This window comes from Vulpes vulpes, chromosome 16, assembly GCF_048418805.1.
Source record: "Vulpes vulpes isolate BD-2025 chromosome 16, VulVul3, whole genome shotgun sequence".
Taxonomy (NCBI): Eukaryota; Metazoa; Chordata; class Mammalia; order Carnivora; family Canidae; genus Vulpes; species Vulpes vulpes.
In genome coordinates, this window is record NC_132795.1 from 86,686,918 (window position 1) to 86,707,820 (window position 20,903).

Sequence of the window (20,903 nt, forward strand, 5' to 3'; positions counted from 1 at the left end):
AAATGCAAAGAAATATTTCCAAGGATCTATAATTCTATAGGGTTCTCCAGAGGATATCTTATTCATCTTTTGGATACAACAATCAATACTTAGCTATTTTCCAGGCTGATGTGAGTACTACCTTAACTTTCAAACAGCTGAGTTAGTTGGTACTTATTTTTTTTTTTGACCACAAAATATGAGTTCTGAGGACACCAAAAGATAGCGGGTTGAAGGCAGAAATTTGAATACAATTTTTCTTCTGTTGTAAATCCTTATAGAAATAATTTTTCCATGTAGCCTGGCTTCTCTCTACACAATAATCTGTCTACTAAATTCTGGAAATAGTATGGATCAAACAAGTCATATAAATACATCTTTGCTCTAACTGTTGAGAAACTAAATTTAGCAAACATTGGGCAGAGAAGGAGAGGAGGTATCGATATGGTTAAGCAAAAGAATTTTTCTAAATAAATAAAAATGAGGTATTTATTTGCCTAAAACAGGAAAATCTAAGCAATTTGGGAGCCTGTACCATGATTTTCAACAAATGTAGCTCTACGTTTGTTTACCTAACTCAACGTTTTATCCATGTTAGACACTAGAAGAAATCTAGCAAGACAATGGGAAAAATAACCTAATGTCGCCAGTGAGCAATTCGCTAACAACCTCAGGTTTAAAAAAAATTCTTCCTGCTTCTCAGTTAATATTTGAGGATTATAACTATAATCTCTGAATAATCTATTCAATAATTTACATGTAGATAATAGTAAAAATGTTCTGCAACTACCCGTTGAGATAAGGCATCTTCACATTTCAGTGAATAACCAAGGAAAAACCCTGCAGCTTTCAGCTGGCAGTTCAGAGGAAGTTTCTGTTGAGTTTCTGAGGCTGTCAGACTACTATCTCCTCTGCCTGTCCATTTCTATAGCAGCTTTGTTGTGTTTTATGATGATAGTCTCACCCCCTTGAGATCAGCCATAGGAAAGGTACAATAGAAGCATTATTTGTATTGTTTGGTTTTGTATGAGACACACATTGGGAAGCCACTACTTCGTGGAATAGCATTAGCAGGAGGTCTCCAGGGGGCACCTCTTACCAATCTTGCTGGCTCAACCCAAGGCTGAATGACAATAAAGAATGGGAAAAATTAAAAGGAAAGGTGCTTTAATTGAACCTGTATTTGTGGAAATGTGATATAGACCTAGAAAACACCTTTTTTAGTTCCTGGAATGAGAAAGAGGGCTTCTCCAGAGGCCCTCTGCAATGACAGCCAAATCATTACAGGCTAAAACAAATGCCCCCCATTAGCTGTAGATGTACTTCAAAAATTCTTCTGTAAGAAAAGTGCTTATTTTTCCATTGACAAATAAAACAAGGTAATGGAAAATACAATAAGAAATAAAATAAAGTAGAGAAGATCTAAAACAGGAGTCAACAAACTTTCTCACTAAAGGGCTTCACATGGTACATGGTCTCTGTTACAACTATCCAACTACCATTATAGCATGAAAGGACTCACAGAAAATAACATGAGCAAATGGGCACAACTTTGTTCCAAGAAAATTTTAGTTCTAAAAATAGGCTGGATTTGACCAAGGAAGCAATACTTCACTGACCACTGATCTAAAATATTTTCTAATCTAGTTATTCACTCTAAAGTTGAAGAGAGGCCGAAAGTAATAAAGGGAGTTAGAAAACACATCCAAAATCCAGATATTTTGAGGTTGAGTCTCTTGCCCCACAGTAACATTGTCATAATGCTCTCATGCCAAACATTGCTTGCAAAACTTGGACGTTAAGTGGAACACCTGAGAGGGCTGGCACCTCAGAGTCTTTATTCCTCCAAAACCATGCAAGGAAAGTCATCTTCTCCCCATATTTTAACAAAACACCTTACAGCTGAGATATGGTGGGAGAAAAACACTGGATTTGGAATTAGAAGTTCTGAATTTGCACCATCGTGGTCTCATTCACCAGGTATGTGTACTCGGGCAAGTCAGAATGTTCATGGCTTTCATTTTCCTTATCTCTAAGAGTCAATATTTAACTCAGCAGGAATCCTGTCAGGATCAAATGAGAAAATTTGCCTAAAAAATCCCTTATTAATTACAAGGGACTAAACAAATATGAGCTAAGTCAATATATCAACAAAATATATAGGTAAACAAATGGCTGCCTTTAGGTAAGCTGTGATCAATAGATTATATGATGGGTTGTGATAAGCAAACATATAAGTCCCATGTGTGCATAGACCAGGTATTTTACTGTACCTCAGGGCCTCAGATTATATCTCCTAGCCTTGACAAGCACACACTTGTAAATATATTATTAAAATGTAATAAATTTCATATATATCCAATCATAGGAGTGTCAGGAAAAAAATTCTGTTTTAAAAAAATTTAATAATATACTCTGTAAGGTTAAGGAAGAAGCAGACCTTTTTTTTTCTATGTTTGAAAGAATGCTTGTCACTGTGCCTCTCAATTTGGAACAGATACAAACTAGTTCTGCATTCACAGATGACTTGGTGAACCAGAGAGTGGGGGAAATTTCTCACGATAAGGCTGAAAAACAATTCCTAAAACTTCTCCCCTCATAGATTCATAATCATTTGCTTCTCTAGAGCCACATTCAAACCAGGGCATGGCTCTCTCTTCCTTGAGAGGTGTCCTGAGAGGACATTTTGAAGTAGTAAAAGAAAAAACAGTATTGTTATATAATCTGGTTTGGGCGTCTGCTTGTGCTGATCACAGTAAGCATTAGGAAGCATTCTAGAGTCTGCTGATGTTTGCTTTAATCCAACCGTCTTTTTTAGAGTTACTCTATTTCTAGCATTCATTTTAGTTCTCTTCTTTAGTAACTCCAAAGAAGGCACAGGACCTGTTATTATTAAAAGCAAAACTTTCTTCTTTGAAGACATATTCTTGCTGCCCATGGCTTCCAACAGTGTCCGTGAGCTCCAAGAAAATCTTTTGGCCTGAACCTTAGGGATCATTGCGATTCTGAACACCAATCAACTACCATCCTGAACCCATCGAGATCAGTCTAGAGTTACTCTCTACGAGCAAAAGACTTTTAAGATTGAGGAAGTGTTGATAGGGATATAGGAAGAAATGGAAGAAGATAAAAGCAGAAGATATTTCATATTCAAACAGCACATTTTATAAAACAGAACATGAATTCATGAAACCATGTATAACAACCATGTATAACTGGTAGTGAAGAGCCCTGCTTTAAAGCCAAACGTACCACTAATGTGTACCTTTCTGCACGTCCCTTCACTATCTGATGTGACTTCCATTTCCTCCCCCTTCTAGAGGGTTTGGACCACATACCCAATCTGCTATCTTTATTGTTTTATGGATTCACAATCCCAGGGATTTTAATAGATATTTAATACAATGAATTAAAGAAGGTTAAGTGGGAGATTCTCCTCTGCATATCCTAGTGTGATAAAAGCAAGTGCTTAGGCTTACAGACCTAAGTTCTACCTTATAATGTAGGGTTTTGGGGGGTTTTTTGTTCTTTTTTTTTTTTTTTTTTAGTTCTTTTAACACAGACCTTTGGCTATATAATAACTCTATCATATACATGTAAATGCTCAGATTAGATTCATTGACAGTTGTCATTCCTAGGGCTTCATTCATTCCAGAGGAGAAATAACCTTTTCTTGATGCCCAAACTATGCCTCAATTCTCCTATCTCTAATGAAAAACTCCTGGTAAAAAGTTGTGTGTTGCTTTGATTGGCTGTGAAGTGTGGGTAGCACACAAAAATATATAATGATAGGATATAAAAAGCATGGGCTTGGAAAAGTAGTCCATAAAAGACATTATATTTTATACTTAGAAGCAGAATTTTATATCTTATGATAACAGATTATCCAGGCATAATAACTCTTTATAACAATGACGAAAACAATAGACAATATATCTTTATACCATTTATTACATGATCTAAATACTTGGAAACTAGAACAGAACCACCACCAAACAAGTTTTAATGTACTAGGGAAGTGGTTCTCAACTCTGATAGCATAATAATATCATGTTTTTAACGATTGGTTGGTTGATTTTTTAGAGAAAGATTGATTGGTTGGTTGGTTGTTGATTTTTTAGGAGAGAAAAAGAGAAAGAATGAAGAGCAGAGGGAGAGGGGGAATCTTTAGCTGACTCCACGCCCAGTGTGGAGCCCAACCTGGGGCTTGATCTCATAATGCTGAGATCATGACCTGAGCCAAAATCAAGAGTTGGCCACTTAACTGACTAAGCCACCCAGGTGCCCCTCAAGTTTTAATTTTTAAAATAACCAGGGTCCACCCCCACCCTCCACATCAACAGTTAAATTCCAGGACCTTTGAATGTGATAGTTGTGTTCCCAGGGGCACTTACAAACACCAAAATGCAAATGGTCCACAGGGAAATTTGCTACCCCACTGCCCCAACTTGTTCTACTTAACAGATGCAAGAAAATATTTGTAGACACCTCACTTTTCCTGTACAAGTCTTCCTTCCTTCATTAGCACATATTCCAATAAGGGAACAATTTCACTTCATTTTTCAAGTTTTCATTGAATTATAGGAAGCATGGGAAGATAAGGCCACTAGCAATTATCATTTTTGGAAGGATAATGTTGCCTGAAAAAAGGCAGTCAGGGAAGCTGCTCCAGGTGGCCTCTGAGACCCCTGGAGATTTTCTCATTTCTCACTAACTCATGTTTTACCATCTGTAGAAAGGAGGCAACATTTGCCTCTGACCACCCCAGAAGAGTGATCTGAGTGAAAATATAATTAAATATGTGAGTTCCTAGGAGTCTTTTTCGTAAAAAAAAGGTATGATGTAAAAATTAAGACATCATGATAGTTACTGTGGTTGTCACTACTACTGTTACTTCACTGTTGTACTACAATATCCCTGTCACTCTGTTAACAATCTTCTTGGGACCAAAAGTGACAGGTGTAAAATGATTTTTTTTAATGTCACACTTGCTTTGTCTTGTAAAGAAAAGTCTATGAGGACCTCAGAGGAGGCCAAAAATACAGTATTCTTGTAAGCCAAGTCCCTATACCCTCAGATCTAATGCACACACTCATTATTTCAGCTTCTCCACCCCTTCAATTACCATGTCTTTTCATTCAAATATAATGTAAAGCTTCAGCTGATTTGAATAGTGTTATAAAACACTGGAGGGACTCTCTTTAGAGCATTAAATTGTGTCAGCCTTTCTTGCATCCAGCCTTCCTGAATATCAGAACTATTTCTGTCTTGCTTCTAGAGGACAAGCTCCATTTCATATTTGTCTCTTGCAGAGCCATGGAATACGTGCATCGTAGTAACTGCTGCCATGCGCCATTGAAGGATCCTGTGTTCAGAGTATAGCCCATTTTCCTTACATGTACAATGAAAGAAACTGGACTGAGTTCTTCTATCATCCTTTAACTTCAAATATTATTGTGATTATATAATTATTTCCAAAAACCCAATAGGACGTTTTTTAAAAAGCTGAACTGTGACTAAGATTCAATTCAAAAACAAGCCAAGAAAAACAAAACAAACAAACAAAAAAACCCAATACTACCGTCGGCTAAAATAGCAAAGAAATCTCTGAATAGTTTAATGGTGTGTCTGGGAACATGGGGGCTTTCCCCTGATAAATATTAAAACATATGATAAAATTATGATAATTAAGGCATTGTCACTCTGACCCAAAATATTTATTTATACAATGGAACAGAATAGACAGCACAAAAACTGATTTATGTTTATAAAAGAAGCAGGGAGAAAATGATGAGGATAGGAATTACTATAGTGATTGAAATACTTATCCATTTCTAACTGTTACTCATAGTATATACAAAATATATTTTCCAAGTCAACAAATTGTTTGCCCATGCTATGGTCACATCTTTAAATTTCTAGATTAAGCTGTACTAGGTATAGTTTTATTTAATAAGAATTTGAAAAGACTGCGTTTAACTTTTTTTTTACCATAATTATAAGTAAAACTGGTTTATGGTTTTCTTTTTGCATTATTTAGTACTAAGAAGTCAATTTTTCATCCCAGAACTATGGCTCTTACCTAGCTGAATAGGCAACGACATAGGATGAACTATATTACCCAAAGCCACTTGAGCTGGAAAGTTAGAGTTCAGCAGTGAGACCTGCCGAAAACAATGAACAAGTGTATATTTTAGTTTTCTTTGTACAGGTTAAAACAATTTTGAACCATTTGAACCATTGCTGTATGCATATAACATCAAACCAATTTGTTTGTTTGGAAACTAAAACTTTAAGTCATTTAGATTATCACATATATACAAAACACATATAAAAAATAAGTGGATTTTCTTTTTAATTAAATTAATTAACTTTTTAATTAATTAAATTACTGACAGAATGTTTATTCCATGATAAAATTCAAGCAAAATAAATTTTGGTAAAAACCAACATTATATAAGGACAAAATTACCGTATAAAAGAATTAATTAACCACGGTGGAACAGTGAGAAATCATAGGGCATAGAGTTCAAAAGATCCGAGCCCAAGTTAAAAACTACAAACTAGTTGCAAAATACAAAATCAACACACAAAACTCAGGTGTGTTCCTATACAGTAACAATGAACGATCCAAAAAAACAATTAAGAAAGCAATTTCATTTATGATAGCATTTTAGAGAATAAAGTACTTGAAAATAAATGTAATGCAGGAGACAAAAGACTTGTATACTTAAACTACAAAATGTTGCTAAATGAAATTAAAGAAAATACTGATAAATGTAAAGGCATCCTGTGTTCATAAATCGGAAGACAATGTTCTTAAGATGTCAATACTACTCAAAGCAATTTACAAATTCAATGCAATCTCAATCAAAACCCCTATGAAGGGATCCCTGGGTGGCTCAGCGGTTAAGCATCTGCCTTCGGCTCAGGGCCTGACCTCAAGGTCCAGGACTGAGTCTCACATTGGGCTCCCTGCATGGAGCCTGCTTCTCCCTCTGCCTATGTCTCTGCCTCTCTCTTTTTGTGTCTCTCATGAATAAATAAATAAAATTCTTTTAAAAAACAAAACAAAACAAAACCCTATGAAGTTTTTTGAAGAAATAGAAAAATACTCCCTAAAACTCATGTGGAATCTCAAGGAGCCACAAATAGCCAAAACAATCTTGAAAACAAAACTGGAGGTCTCAACTTCCAAATTTCAAAAACTGTTACAAAGCTAAAGGCATCAAAACAGTGTGGTGCTGGCATAAAGACAGATGTTTAGACAACAAAATACAACAGAGAGCCAGAAATTAGTCCTTATGTATGGGATTAAATGATTTTTGACAAGGATAACCCAGACCATTTGATGAGAAAGGATAGTCTTTTCAATATTCGCAAATCATATATCTGATAAAGAATTAATATCCAGAACATATAAAGAACTCACATAACAATAAAAACATCATCTCAACAACAATAAAAACCAAATTAGAAATAGTTAAAGGACTTGAATAGACATTTCTTCAAAAAAAGGATATATAAATGACCAATAAGCATGTGAAAAGATGCTCAACTTCCTGATCATTAGGAAAATGCAACTCAAAACTATAATGAGATACCACTTCACATGCATTAGGATGGCTACTATCAATAAAAGAAAACAAAATAAAATGATAAGTTGTTATCAAGGATGTGAAAAAATCAGAGACCTTGTTCTTCACTGTGGGGACATAAATGATACTGTCATTGTGAAAAACAGTATAGTGGTCCCATAAAAAAGTATACATAGAATTACCATATGATCCAGCAACCTCACTTTTGGGGATTTACCCAAAATAATTGAAACAGGAACAGGAACAGATATTTGTACACCAATATTCATAGCAGCACTATTCACAATAGCCAAAAGGTAGAAACATTCCAAATGTCCACCAAAGGAAGAATGGACAAACAAAATGTGGCATATCCATACAAAGGAATGTTACTCAGTCTTAAAAATAAATGAACTTTGAAGACATTATGCTAAGTGAAATAATCCAGACACAAAAGAACAAATACTCTACAATTTTACTCATATGAGGTACTTAGACTAGTCAAATTTATAGAGGCAGAAAATAAAATGGTGGTTGCCAAGGACTAAAAGGAGGAGAAATGAGTATTACTGCTTAATAGATACTGAGTTTCAGGTTGCAAAGATGAAAAAGTTCTGGAGATGTATGGTAGTGATGGTTGCTCGACAATATGAATGTATTTAATGCCACTGAACTTTGCACCTAAAAATGGCAAAAATGGTAAATTTCATGTATATTTTAACACACACACACACACGACTCTAAACTGCTTGAGGCCAGGGAGTATGTCTTACTTCTCTACATATAAAATGCTGACTAGACATCACAGCCACTGGTATCAAATGGAGCAGATTTTGAAACCTAGCCTTTTCACTTACTATCTATTGGAATAGTAATTCCTAACTTCTCAAAACCTCTGCTTCCATATCTATAAAATGACAGCTGCATTACCCACCTTGTGAGCTGACAAGAAGGATAAACGGGTGGTGTGTAAAGAAAACCACTTACTTAGGATGCTGACAAGTGGTAGGTATCAAATTATTCTTATCCTGGAACTCAGCATGACTGACACAGTTCTCACCTCTATATGACGAGGCACGGTGTTGCCTTGATTTTCTCTCCATACAGTGGGAACTATGTGGGCTATATCACAGAGTTGCTGTGATGATTAACCGAGATTTTGAGAAAATGTTTATAAATTACAGGACTATATAAAAATAAGATATTCCACCGCAGAACAATAAAATACGTTTTAAAATCGTGCAAAAAGTGTTTTCAAAAAAAAAAAATACTTGTATTTGCCACAAAGAACATTTTTCAACATTGATTTTAAATGTAAAAACATATTTCAAAAGAAAATATGCAGGAGCCTCCAAACCTGGAATTACAATATTCAGGTCTCCCAGACATATATGGAAAGACTGATCACCCACACACAAAATAAACACATATTTCATGGTGGCACTTATACTTGTAAAAAATAACCCAAATACTTATCATTCTGAAATGACTGCTTACACTCATGACCAAGGGAAAACTACCTCTGGTTTCATCGATTACTCAGCCTCAATGAGATCTTCTTGAAAGAGCCAAAGCCCCCACAGCTGAGTGAAATTAGATGTTCAGTGATCAACTGAGGGCCTCTGCTTTTCAAAGGCAGCATTTTGGAGGTTTTCCTCTATCTAGAAGAAACCGCTGGCAAGAAGAGGCATCCTTTACTTGCACCTTCTTCTTCAGGGCAGCAGAGGGCACCCCAACTCCACGAGAGAGAGAGCTCTCAGCCCCCTCAGCTTGCTTTACCTTCCTGGCCTTGCTGACTAAAGACCAAGGAAACCCAGACCAGCAGAACTCCCCTGTTCTCACAGCTAAATTCCACTGAGAACCTAGTTCCATTCCCTGAGAATCATCAGTACACTTAAAAGGAGTAAATGGAGATGTTGTGAAAGGAAATTTTGCGGCACACCACACAGTGGGCTGCCTCAGGCCTGATCAACAACTTCCTCTCACGCCTCTTACATCCCAAAGACAGTCAACAACTTCTGTGGCAGAAATTGTGAAGAGGCAACCAGCACTTCCTCCTGTCCATAAGCCCCAAAGAAATCCCACTCAGGAACATTACATTCTAGCCAAATAGCATGGAACTGGCCGCCTGGCTGAGGAGTGGCACCAGTTCTAGGTCTCACAGGTAAAGGGAGCAGGATGGGAGAGCTCAAGGCACATTGTGGGAAAAGGTTGGGGCAACACGTCCAAAAGCAGTGGCCCCATGAGTCTTGACCAAGATAAACAGTCTTCTTCCTTAAAATGTATACGTGGATAGACATTTATTTCTGAGACTAACTTAGGTTGTGCAAAGAAACTCTCCTGCCTTCTAAAAAAATGCACTGAAAAATCACAAAACAATAAAAAAAAAAAAAACAATGAATTAAAGAGGAAAGGTTTCAGAGGTTGCCTTCCCCCCCCCCCACCCGCCCCTATTATTCAGTTAGTCATTCAAATAGGCCTAATTTAATTAAAAGAAAAACCCAGGTACTGATGTTACCTGCCAGATCCCCTTCATTCTATTCATCCTGCTTAGGAACCTAGATAATTTTCTCTCAGGCCACTGGATGAGGACTTCCTTTCTTCTGTTTTCCCTGTGGCCCGTCCCCATTTTCCTCATCCTATTTTTGTCATCCAACTTCCTTCAGCCAATATGATGTACATTCTTTCCAGATCAGCCAAGCATCGCAAAGAAATAAAACAACCATCCAGATTTAAATCTACATTAGCTAATATATCATTAAAGTCACCTTGCCTCCGTGCCTTTGCCAAAACTGGTGAAGTTTACATGGAAGGAAACTCATTATAATGCCCTTCCTCAGGTGATTTAACAAGCTTCAGAAAATGGGTGTGTGTGTGTGTGTGTGTGTGTGTGGAGGATATGACAAATTGTTGGGTCGTTCAAGGCATTGTCCTTTAGGTGTCAAAGCAATTGGTGTGCCCTCTAAATGGGCCTTAAAATGATCAAGTTTGAACCAAGTTCAAATCCTGACTCTGATATTTTTCTTTAACTTATGTTACCTACAGGACATAACTTCTCTGAGCCTCCATAGTCTCAGATATAAAAATTAAAATATGGACAACGTAGGATTGTTAAAATGACTTATAGTTCAAATTCGTATTTGAACAACATCCCTGGATGCTCAGTAAACCTGACATTCTTCCTTTGATTAAAGCAATCAGTTAAATGTTATACTTACTTTTGAGCACTTGTGTGTGTTTCCGGCCTAGGGGAAGTTCAAATTCTTCATTTCACTCTCTCCATTTCAGGATGCCCAATGTCAGCAAGCTTCATTGGGGGGGGGGGGGGGGGGGGGGGCGGGGGGGGAGGTGGAGATATATTTAGCTACAAATTATCATTCTTTTTGTTCCTGAAGACTATAGAAGAGGCTTCTTTTATCTATCTGGAAATTTTTCCAGTGTCTCTGAAAATAAACAAACAGACCCAAGGAAAACTGACAAAGAACAACCTGACTTAACAAGATTTGTGTAGAAGGCTTTGGTGCAAGACTCTCAGCATTTCTAAATCATACTGCACATCTAGGTTTCTTTCCAAATAGTATATTGATTACTTGCAGCCAAATTGTGGTCTTTCAAACAGCATGTTCCTTTATCATGGAACCAGCAGTTTCAGATTCCATAATAGAGAGCTACATAGTTTATAGGAATTGATATTCAGAATATGACTTTTTAGTTTGAAGCTGAATAATGATAGATGTGCGTGGAGCCTGGTTGCTTGCTGGGAAAAAATAGTGCATTTCAAGTTTCCATATTTTTGCCAAGGGAAACAGCACCTTATGCATTCTTTTAGGAGAGAAAAATCTTTCCATCTATCACACCAGTTTAGAAGACCTAATTCTAGAAACGTCATTGTAAAAGTTTCTTCTTTCCTGGGGATGGCTACTCAAAACTAAGCAAACAGTTGTAAATTCACCTTTCATTCCAACAAAATCATTTGTTCCATACTATACGTATGGAACATACACACTGTTAATTCTGTCTTTAATGGTCAATTTGGGATTAGGAAAAATGGTCATGGAAAGAAGTGTCACCTAGTTTTCCATGATGGGTTCCGGAATACGTGTACCATTCTAAATTAAATGGAGACTTTTTGGCCATATTTACTATCTTTTAAAGTAGAGATCAAGTAATCTTCATTATTTTTGTTTCATCCACATTATTTGTAAAGTATCATGAACGACATACCTGCTCTTTTCCTCTCTTGAGAAAACAATCTTTTTCGAGCTTTCGTTCAAATATAAATCCTAAAGTCAGTCTTTAAATTTTCATAAAATATTTTGGAATGTATTTTTAAAAATAAACTCTCTGATAATGGCACAAACACCTTATATCCTGCCCATGTTTTTGTCTTTACAGAGATTCTAAACTTTAGTGATTTTTTAATCAAAATAGCCTTTCTGCTTCACATCCCATTAAATATGAATTTAAAAGAAAAGACAGAAGTATTTTATGTAAATATCTAGAATGCGTAGAATCTGAGAGTTTTCTCCCATAGTAGCTTCCTGAGCAAAATATAGTCAGTTTGGTAAGACAAATTGCTTACCTACTGCACCAGAATATAAAGGAAATGTCCTGCTCTGTCAGGTAGAAATGTATGGGGAGAATGTGTACTGCTTATGACACAGGAAACAGTTCAATTTACTGGTTCTATATGCATGTGCTGCTGTAAAAGCTCTATTTCTGTAATTTATTACAATATCATATAATTAAAATTTTGGATGTAACTCTGTAAGTGAGACTCTTCAATTTGAGACTACATCAATCTACCTTGATCCCTCTCTTCTCTCAAGTTCTAGAATGGGATATCATGCACTTTGCTATTTCAAATTTCATTCAAACAGTTCCATATATTTTGGCTTACACTTCACAAAGATTGCATATTTTTTGTGTACACAGACTCACAAAATTTTGTGTTTTATAGATGGTCATAGTTTCTAAAAAAAAAGTGACAAACATAGAATAGGATCTCCAAACACATTTTTTCTTAATAAATTGTTTTAGGAAATGTTATTGAATGTAAATAAGACTTTTTGAAGTCAGAATGATTTTGTGATGCTATTAATATAAAGAAATCATGAAAAGTTATTTGCCAGATACAGTCTACTCACCACAGTTAGCTTTCACCCTCTCACGGTGCCCTCCCCCTACACACACACACACACACACACACTCACACACATATACTTATGAACCTTAGGAGAGAAAAGAAGGAGGGTCATCCTGCTTCCTTACAAATCCTGAAAACAGTAATTTTACAAACTCAAAAATCATTATTTTTCTTGAGTATAATCATTAATTTTCAATGATGGCTCTGAAGAAATCTATAAAACTACCTAGGTGATGATCTTGAAACCAAGTTATCAAAAACGCATACATTAGGAAGCCAAGATACCTAAGTTTTGAAATTAATAAAAATCCTTGATAAAGTTTGCACACTCCAGTATGCAACTGTAAGTGAAGATTACCTCCAGAACAGTCTCATTAATTTTGTGGAAGTACATAGACTGTATTTAAAGTTTAATTTTGTTAACCTTGACATATTTGTTTTATCACATTAGAATAAAAGAATATGGTTTAGTGAAAGTGGAAGGGTTTTTTTTTTGTAATTTCAGAATTATGCAGTGTCTCAAAGAGCTGTAAGACCGTAAACATCTATTAAAATAAAGATATTTTTACCTAAACTAAGCGATCAATTGGTTAATAGTTCATCTTTACCTTTAAAATTCAGTAAATAAAAAAAAATGTCTGATTTGCTTCCCACAGAAGAGACAGCCACTTAAGCATAATAAATTACTCAATAATTTTTTGAACCTGTGAATTTGAAATTGCAACTGTTTTTGAAGAATACCATATGAGGATTAGGGAATATCCTATTTTAGGAACTAAGTGGCAAGTACTGTATGCCAAGGCAAAAGAAAAGCAATCTATACGAAATTAATTTGGCTTTAAAAAGCAGGAGTGGGGGTAAAATTGAAATATGGAGAGTCAAAGAGTTTTCAGCTCCAATATATATATACCTTTTTAGCACCCCCCCACACACACACAGACATAATCACTTAAAAAAAAAAACAACAACTATTACCTAAATTTATTTTAAAATTCACTTTTTAAAGCAAGGATGATTCTGTACTAGACTGGATTCTTCTAGAAATAAACATGAGTAGTGGCTATTTCACCCAGCAGTCTCCTTTATCACTTCTCAAGAAGGAAAGTCGACAGACTTTGTATCTGCAACGTAATTAGCTTGCAGAGGTAGGATCATAATGAAAGCAAAATTTACATTATTACAGCCTTGTGATCACTTGCTTATTCTAACTAGAATAAAAAGTGAATTCCACCATGTACATGCAAAGATTTATTGAACCTGTTTTCTAATATTTTCCCTCCAGAAAAGCAAGAGTGCGATTAGCAAGCTGGAACACCAGAAATGGTCCCTCAGCGCAGAGTTCCCATTCTGTGTCAGTGGGATCAAAGAAAGGGGAAAAGCTCCAAAACAAACACAGTTGAGTGTTGTCTGGCTACCATAAACTGAGCAACTCGTTTCTACTGCCAAGTTGCAATTAAATTGTATTTAGAAGTTACACATTGTTCTTAGAAATCATACTAATAATAATCCTGTCAATCAAAATTCCTGAAACTGAATTGAAAGCTCTTTGTTGGGTCTCACCATCAAGGATGAGTTGCAGGTGAAGAATTATTGATAGCCAGATGCACAGACTACATCTTTAGATCCTCTGGCCTAGGGTCATGAAGGTGAGGGAAGCAAAATAATGCAGTTCTCATCTAGCAATAATGGACTTGCCAGAATTTAAAACAAAACTTTCCTTCCAGCTACTGCTTTCATGTCAGAGAAATAAAATACAAGTACAAAATTTAAAGCTTTGTGTGTCTAACCCTTTCTGACCCCTTTTACATTCAGTTATTAATAATAATAACTATGATAATAATGCTTATGCCCAGGGCTGGAATGAGGGTTAATTAGTTAATATTTATAAAGCTTTCTGAAAATGAAAAATACTATTTAAACACTAAGTATATTCCTTTCTTTTCTCCTTTCACCCTTTACTTTCATTTCCTTCTTTTATCACAGATCAATTTTTTTTTTCCTGCCTGGCTAATTTTTTTCATGGGTTATATTTTCTACTCTTTTTTCTGTTCTTGCCCTTGACTCCACATTGATCCCTATCACTGGCACACTTCAACCTTACCTTTGCTCTTCTCTCCTCCAGAGCTGTAGGCACCTCGTTCTCATTTCATTTTTTTCTCTCTGGTTCCTTTATTCCCTCCTCACTCTCATCTTTTGCCTGTATATTCATCCTTTTCATTTTCCTCATTTTTTTAACATCAGTAAAATATTAGAAGTGATACAGCTGTCAATTAAATTTTATCCCCATGTTATGGGCTATTGAGACCAAGAAGTAGGTAACTCCAATTGGTTGTCCCCAGTGCTTTCCTACTAGATAGTAAATTCCATGAAATCATAGACTGTGACCATCTAGAAGAGTTCTCCCTTGTTTCCTGCAGAATCTCAATAAAATATTGCTTCTAATAAATCCCTCCACTCTAGGAGCTTTTAAAAAGTCTTGATGATACCGTGAGTTTTCAAAAGGCTTATCAGCAGGGCATAAGTATAGTATACCAGGTTTTAGCTGGTTTCACGTACATGTTTCCTATTGTAAGTGCAAATTCTAAACACTTATTGGATAACAATAAAGAAATTGGAATTTATCAATTTATCATCCCCTTTCTAAAAGTAAAAGTACAGAAATAATGCAGCTATCCCCTTAGGCTTATACAAAATAATTTCGTTGTAGTTGTAAGGATCAAGCAATTTTTATGATATATTTTAATCATGTATTTCAAGAGATTCTATTGTTTGAGAGCTTTACTCAGATCTTAGAAATAAGATGCCAGACATTGAAGACTTATTCAGGTAATAATGATTCAACTAGTTGCTTCTTAATTATTCTCACTCATCAAAATTCCTATATACATTGTCATCTGAATGATCTAATTAAACACTTAAACATTAGATCTGAGTGATCTAACTAAATCACCTAAACATTGCTATATTCTTGCTCAAATGCCTTCAGGACTTTCCAATTGCTTAGAAAATTCAAAGCTTACCAGTTAAGACCTGCAAAATCATTCCTCAGCTTACATTTTCAAGTCAAATAAAATATTTAGTAAACATATACTATATGCTATTTCAGGTGCTATTGGGCTACATCTTCTGATGTGTCTGCTTGACGATCATAGGAAGTACTTATGGAGATCATAAGAAGTATAAGCCATTATATTTAAAACCAAAACACCCAGCAGAACTTGGTATGGGCCTTCTGTTCAGCTATACTCATCCAAACTCTTATTGCCTACCAACCAGTTATTAACTGGTTTAACAACATCTTCTGCATTTTCTAAGATCTATGCAATTTCATAAATCCAGTATGAACCCCTGCCATTCCTCTCTGCCTTTTAAAAAAGTTTTACACTGGGACGCCTGGCTGGCTCAGCGGTTGAGCATCTTCCTTTGGCTCAGGGTGTGATCCTGCGGTCCCGGGATTGAGTCCCACATCCGGCTTCCTGCATGGAGCCTGCTTCTCCCTCTGCCTGTGTCTCTGCCTCTCTCTCTATGTCTCTCATGAATAAATAAATAAAATCTTTTTAAAAAATTAAAAAGTTTTACAGAACCTTTAGTGATTGTCCTTTATCCTATAATTATTGCCCTGTATACTTATTTTGGTGCTTAATCAAGCATAGTCTTGTTTTATTTACTCAACAGATAGACATTAAACTCCTACCATATTTAGGAAACTGTGCTATGTTTTGTAGAAGCTGTCGAAATGTATGAAACAGTTGCTGCCATTAAGGATATTTATCTTCTCAGGGATATAAATAAGGAAGAAGGTGTATTAAGTAAAAATGAAAGACTTAAATTAAATACTATGTATTTAACTGTGAACAGATAACAAAGGAAACATTTTCAGTGGGGAGTGAGTAGGTAATTTTCCAACTGGATATGTTACTGATAAATAAAGAAGAACAGAGGCTGTTTTAAGCAGATGTATTAGTTACCTACTGCTGTATAACAAATTATCCCAGAACTTAATGGCTTAAAGCAACACACTTGCCTTTATGACTTCACAGTTTCTGTGGATTAGGAATCTGGGTACAGTGCCATTCGGTATCTCTGACTTAGGTAGCTCATGAAACTGCAATCAAGCTGTTGGCTATAGCTGCAGTCTCTCTGAAGGCTTGCACCTCCAAGATCACTTACCTGGTTACTGGCTAGTCTCAGTCCCTTGCAATATGGGCCTTTCCACAGGATTACTTTATGACGAGGCACTTGACTCCTCAGGGTGAGAGATCCAGAGAGACAGAGAGACAAAGACAGAAAGCAAGTATATCCAAAGCAGAAAGTCAAACTTCATAACCTGATTTCAGAATCGACATCGTATTACTTCTGCCATTTTCTATTCATTATAATCAAGTCACGAAATCCAACCCACACTGAAGGTGAAGAGATTATACAAGAATATGAATATCAGGAAGTAGGGATTGTTGGGACCATGTTAAAAAATGGCTTCCACAGCAATGATGATAATACAGTGAAAGGGCAAGAGCCAAAATATTTAGGCAATGGTAAGCAGTCCAAGGTGACTAGATATGTCACAAGAATATGGAGAGTTCTGATATTACTGCAGAGTCTGATTTTATGGAGCTACGGAAGCAATGTTGACAATATCTACAAGAATACTATGATCAGGGTGGCTTTTTTAAAAAAATTCAATTCATTGCATTAAGAAGCACAAATTTGAGGTATGAACCTCTGAATAAAGTTATAGTTAAGACATTTACATCATAGCCAAAACATTACATTCATTTGAAATGAGAATTATTCTGAACTGTAAAATTTTATTATATAACTTCTTATGCATAATATATAGCTTATCTACCCATTGAAACTAAATCTTAAAACAGTGATTGGCTATGGCTTTGTATCCCCCATTGTATCTAGAAGTGCTCCATAAATATTAGTCGAAAAACAAAAAGCAGGAAAAGGATCATGAGAAAGTAGTATTCCAGAAGGGAGAAGAGTTTCAAGAAAGATGTGGTCAATTTTCTCAACACCAAGTATTTGAGTTGTAACTGAAAAGAGATGCCTAGATGTAAAAAGTGAGATATTTTTCCAAAAGCAGTATCAGCAGGGAGATAATGTAGAACCCAACCACAGTGAACAGATGCAGAGCAGAGAAATGGAAGAACCCAGGATAGACTTTGTTTGCAGGGAGTTTGGTGGGTGCTGGGGAAAAAAGAAAGTATTATAGTAGCTAGGAAAAACTGTGGTTGAAGTAAGCGAATACTTGAGCACATTTTTTTGGCTGAAAGGAAGCAGTTAGTGGAAAGGGGAAGAATTTAAAGAGTTGTGAGAGGAGAAAGACTTTATGGTGTAAGTCTCAGAACAGACAGAAAGGAATGAGGTTTAAAAAAAAATGCACAGATGGTGGCATTAATCGTGGAAAGGCACAGGAACAACTCTTCCTCCAAAAGACAGGAGGAAAATGTGTGTTATATGTGAGAAAACATTTTTAATTTACACAGTCCCATAACAAAGTCTCTGCTATCAAAATGATCAAAATTATTATAAAGACCATGATACTTTCTGGCTTGTGGGTCACAAATAGAGATAATCTAAGGGTACAATTAGGCATATGCAAGGTAATATAAAATGAATCCACAATAGTCTCTTTTGTCTAGTATTTTTTGTTTCATTTCATATACTTCTGCCTGATGGGACTTTATGGAAAACCTATTCTCATAAAATAAACAAAGTACTCATAGAGTTTTATGTTAATGTTCGGTCAAGTGATATAAAAAGAACGTTCTTTTCCCATAGATCATCAAGAATTCTATTTAATGAATATATGAGCTCCTACAATATGAAATGCATCAAGTGAGAAAATGTAGAAGGGACAAATACAAGAACAAGAAGTGCTTTCCTTCGAGGAACTTAAAATAGAGAAAGGAGGGTGACAAGTATACAAATTCCCTCGAAGCAGAATAGATGGGATAGAATGCTCAGTAACGAATTCATGAGAATTCAAAGAAGGTAGAGGCGGTCCACAGGTATGGTCATCAGGAAGTCTTCACGATAGGTAACAATTTACATGGAATTGGCATCCATATAAAGCTTTCAAGAAATAAAGAAAAAGAATACTCAGGTATCCAAAAACATGGATAAAGACATGGAGGTGAAATGTTACAGAAAATGTTGAGAGAATATCAAGTATCCCAATTAGCCTCAAAGGTAGGGGCACAGCTGGAGATATGCCTGGAACCTCTGAGGCTATAATAAATGGGGTTTTCATCAATGAGTCAATAGATTAAAATCTATGTTTTAGGAAGCTCAATCTAGTGGTGATATGCTTTCCAGTAAAAAAAAAAAAAAAAAAAGACATGGAGAATTCAGTTGACAACCTGTTGCAATAATCCAGACAAGTAGATGGGAACATAAATGGAAACAATGGAAAGCCTCAGTAGGATGCAGGAGGCATTGGAAGGTGAAATGAAAAGGATAAAGCAAATGACTGGATGTGAGGGTGATGAGGGAGTGCCAGGAATGAATCCAACAGTTTTCAGTTTTATTCCCTATGCTGCCAAGAATTCTTAGAGTTTGGAAAATGGACAGTCTCCAAGAACAGCAATTTAAGGGCAGTATAGAGCAGTTTGGAAGTCAATGCATACTTCAGAAAGTTTACTCTTTGAACCCGAGAGTTAGATAATGGCCTGAGAGAGAGGAAGAAGCTACAAGGGTTTTAAAACATCTACAAAGGATAAAAGCAACAGAATTCTTTGGAATGTGGGCTCTAACAAAAGATCATGAGAAGGAAGAGGAGAAAAATATTGCTGTAGTATTTTCGTCCTACTGGCACCATAACGAGCAGAATGCTAGAGCTAAGAAATAAAGCTACTCCATAGTAGGTACTGGTGGCAAAATGTGGTCAACTTCTGTAAGAAAAAAAAAAAAAGATCCTTTGCCAGAACATTAATTCCTTGGCAAAATTTTCCTCTAACATCAAGTATCAACTCTTCAGGATCAAGGACCTTTATGGGAAACCCTGAAACATCTTTAGCTTGTTCCTAATCAGGCAGAACAGCATAAAGCCATACAGAACCCTGAATTATAATAAGCACAAATCAACCAGTGTAAGATATATTATTCATCTCCCTGGTAAAAAAATGCAGCAAATAGGTGCTCTGTCCTGCCATTCTGCATTTTGAAGTATAAAGACTCATCTCAAATGAGACCCTAACTTTTTTTTTTCATTCTCTTTTTTCTTTTCCTTAAATCAGCAAGTTCACCACATAGGCTCTTGATGATATTAGAGACATATGTCTCTTAGTCCAATGGTATATGAATTATAGCAGTAAATGGTTTTGAAAGTGCCTCGAAAGCAAAATATGGAAATTCCCACCCCACCCTCCCAAGAGAATAGGATGAGCAGTCATTATGTTTGTGAATTCAGAGAATGCTACCCTTTGTTCAGAGACAGCATGTATATAATTGTTTCTCTCTTTCTCTCTTTGAGGTATTTTTTTTTTAATGTGAAACCTCAGACACACTCAAGGACAGCTCGCCAGGTTGGTCAAGAACACCACTATATCTACATATTCACTAGGTCATAAATCTTCTATACTTTGGCTATGCATACATGACATATGACCCTATTTCTCCCCTGTGGTAGCTTACTCAGAGACAATAGAGGTCTATGAAAGCACAGTGCTTCCTTCACAGGAAATATTTCACACATACCTCTGCACCTACCGACACGTCAAGTTACTGAGGTACAGTGTGGAAAAGAGTGTAACATTAATTCTCTTAAGTAGACTAATTTGACTCAAAGAAGCAAGAAAATTTCCTTACGTATTTGTTAACACAATAATGCCATCTACATGTTTCTAGACTTTGGTTATGTTTTCTAAGGGCTAATAAGCAGTTTTCTGAATTCTTCTGGTCTTTAGTTCAATCTGTCTATCAGACATTAATTAGTTCTATAGCAATCTCTCCTGGCTGTCCTGTGGAAAGGCAGCAAAAGTTAAAAAAAAAAAAAAAAAAAAAAAAAAAAAACAGTTGGGATGACAAAGGAAATACTTGCCTTCATTCTGACCAGAAAAATCTGTCATTAATAGAAGGTTCAACATTCAGATCTAAAGCCCATTTCTCTTTCTCATGGGAAAAGATACAACTATATTATGAACATGAGCCACATTGCCAGTGAATTGAGAGATGTTTATTTGGCACTTTTT

The 20,903-nt window shown here is 35.9% G+C and overlaps 1 long non-coding RNA gene across 2 annotated transcripts in view; it reads right to left on the reverse strand.

Moving 5' to 3' along the window:
- Nucleotides 1–20,903, reverse strand: part of LOC140595833 (uncharacterized) — a 201,977-nt gene that overhangs the window by 60,250 nt on the left and 120,824 nt on the right. For both annotated transcript variants that reach the window (XR_011997722.1, XR_011997721.1), the window contains exon 2: nucleotides 10,775–10,863. This is a non-coding gene — a long non-coding RNA (uncharacterized lncRNA). The remainder of the gene's footprint in view (nucleotides 1–10,774; nucleotides 10,864–20,903) is intronic.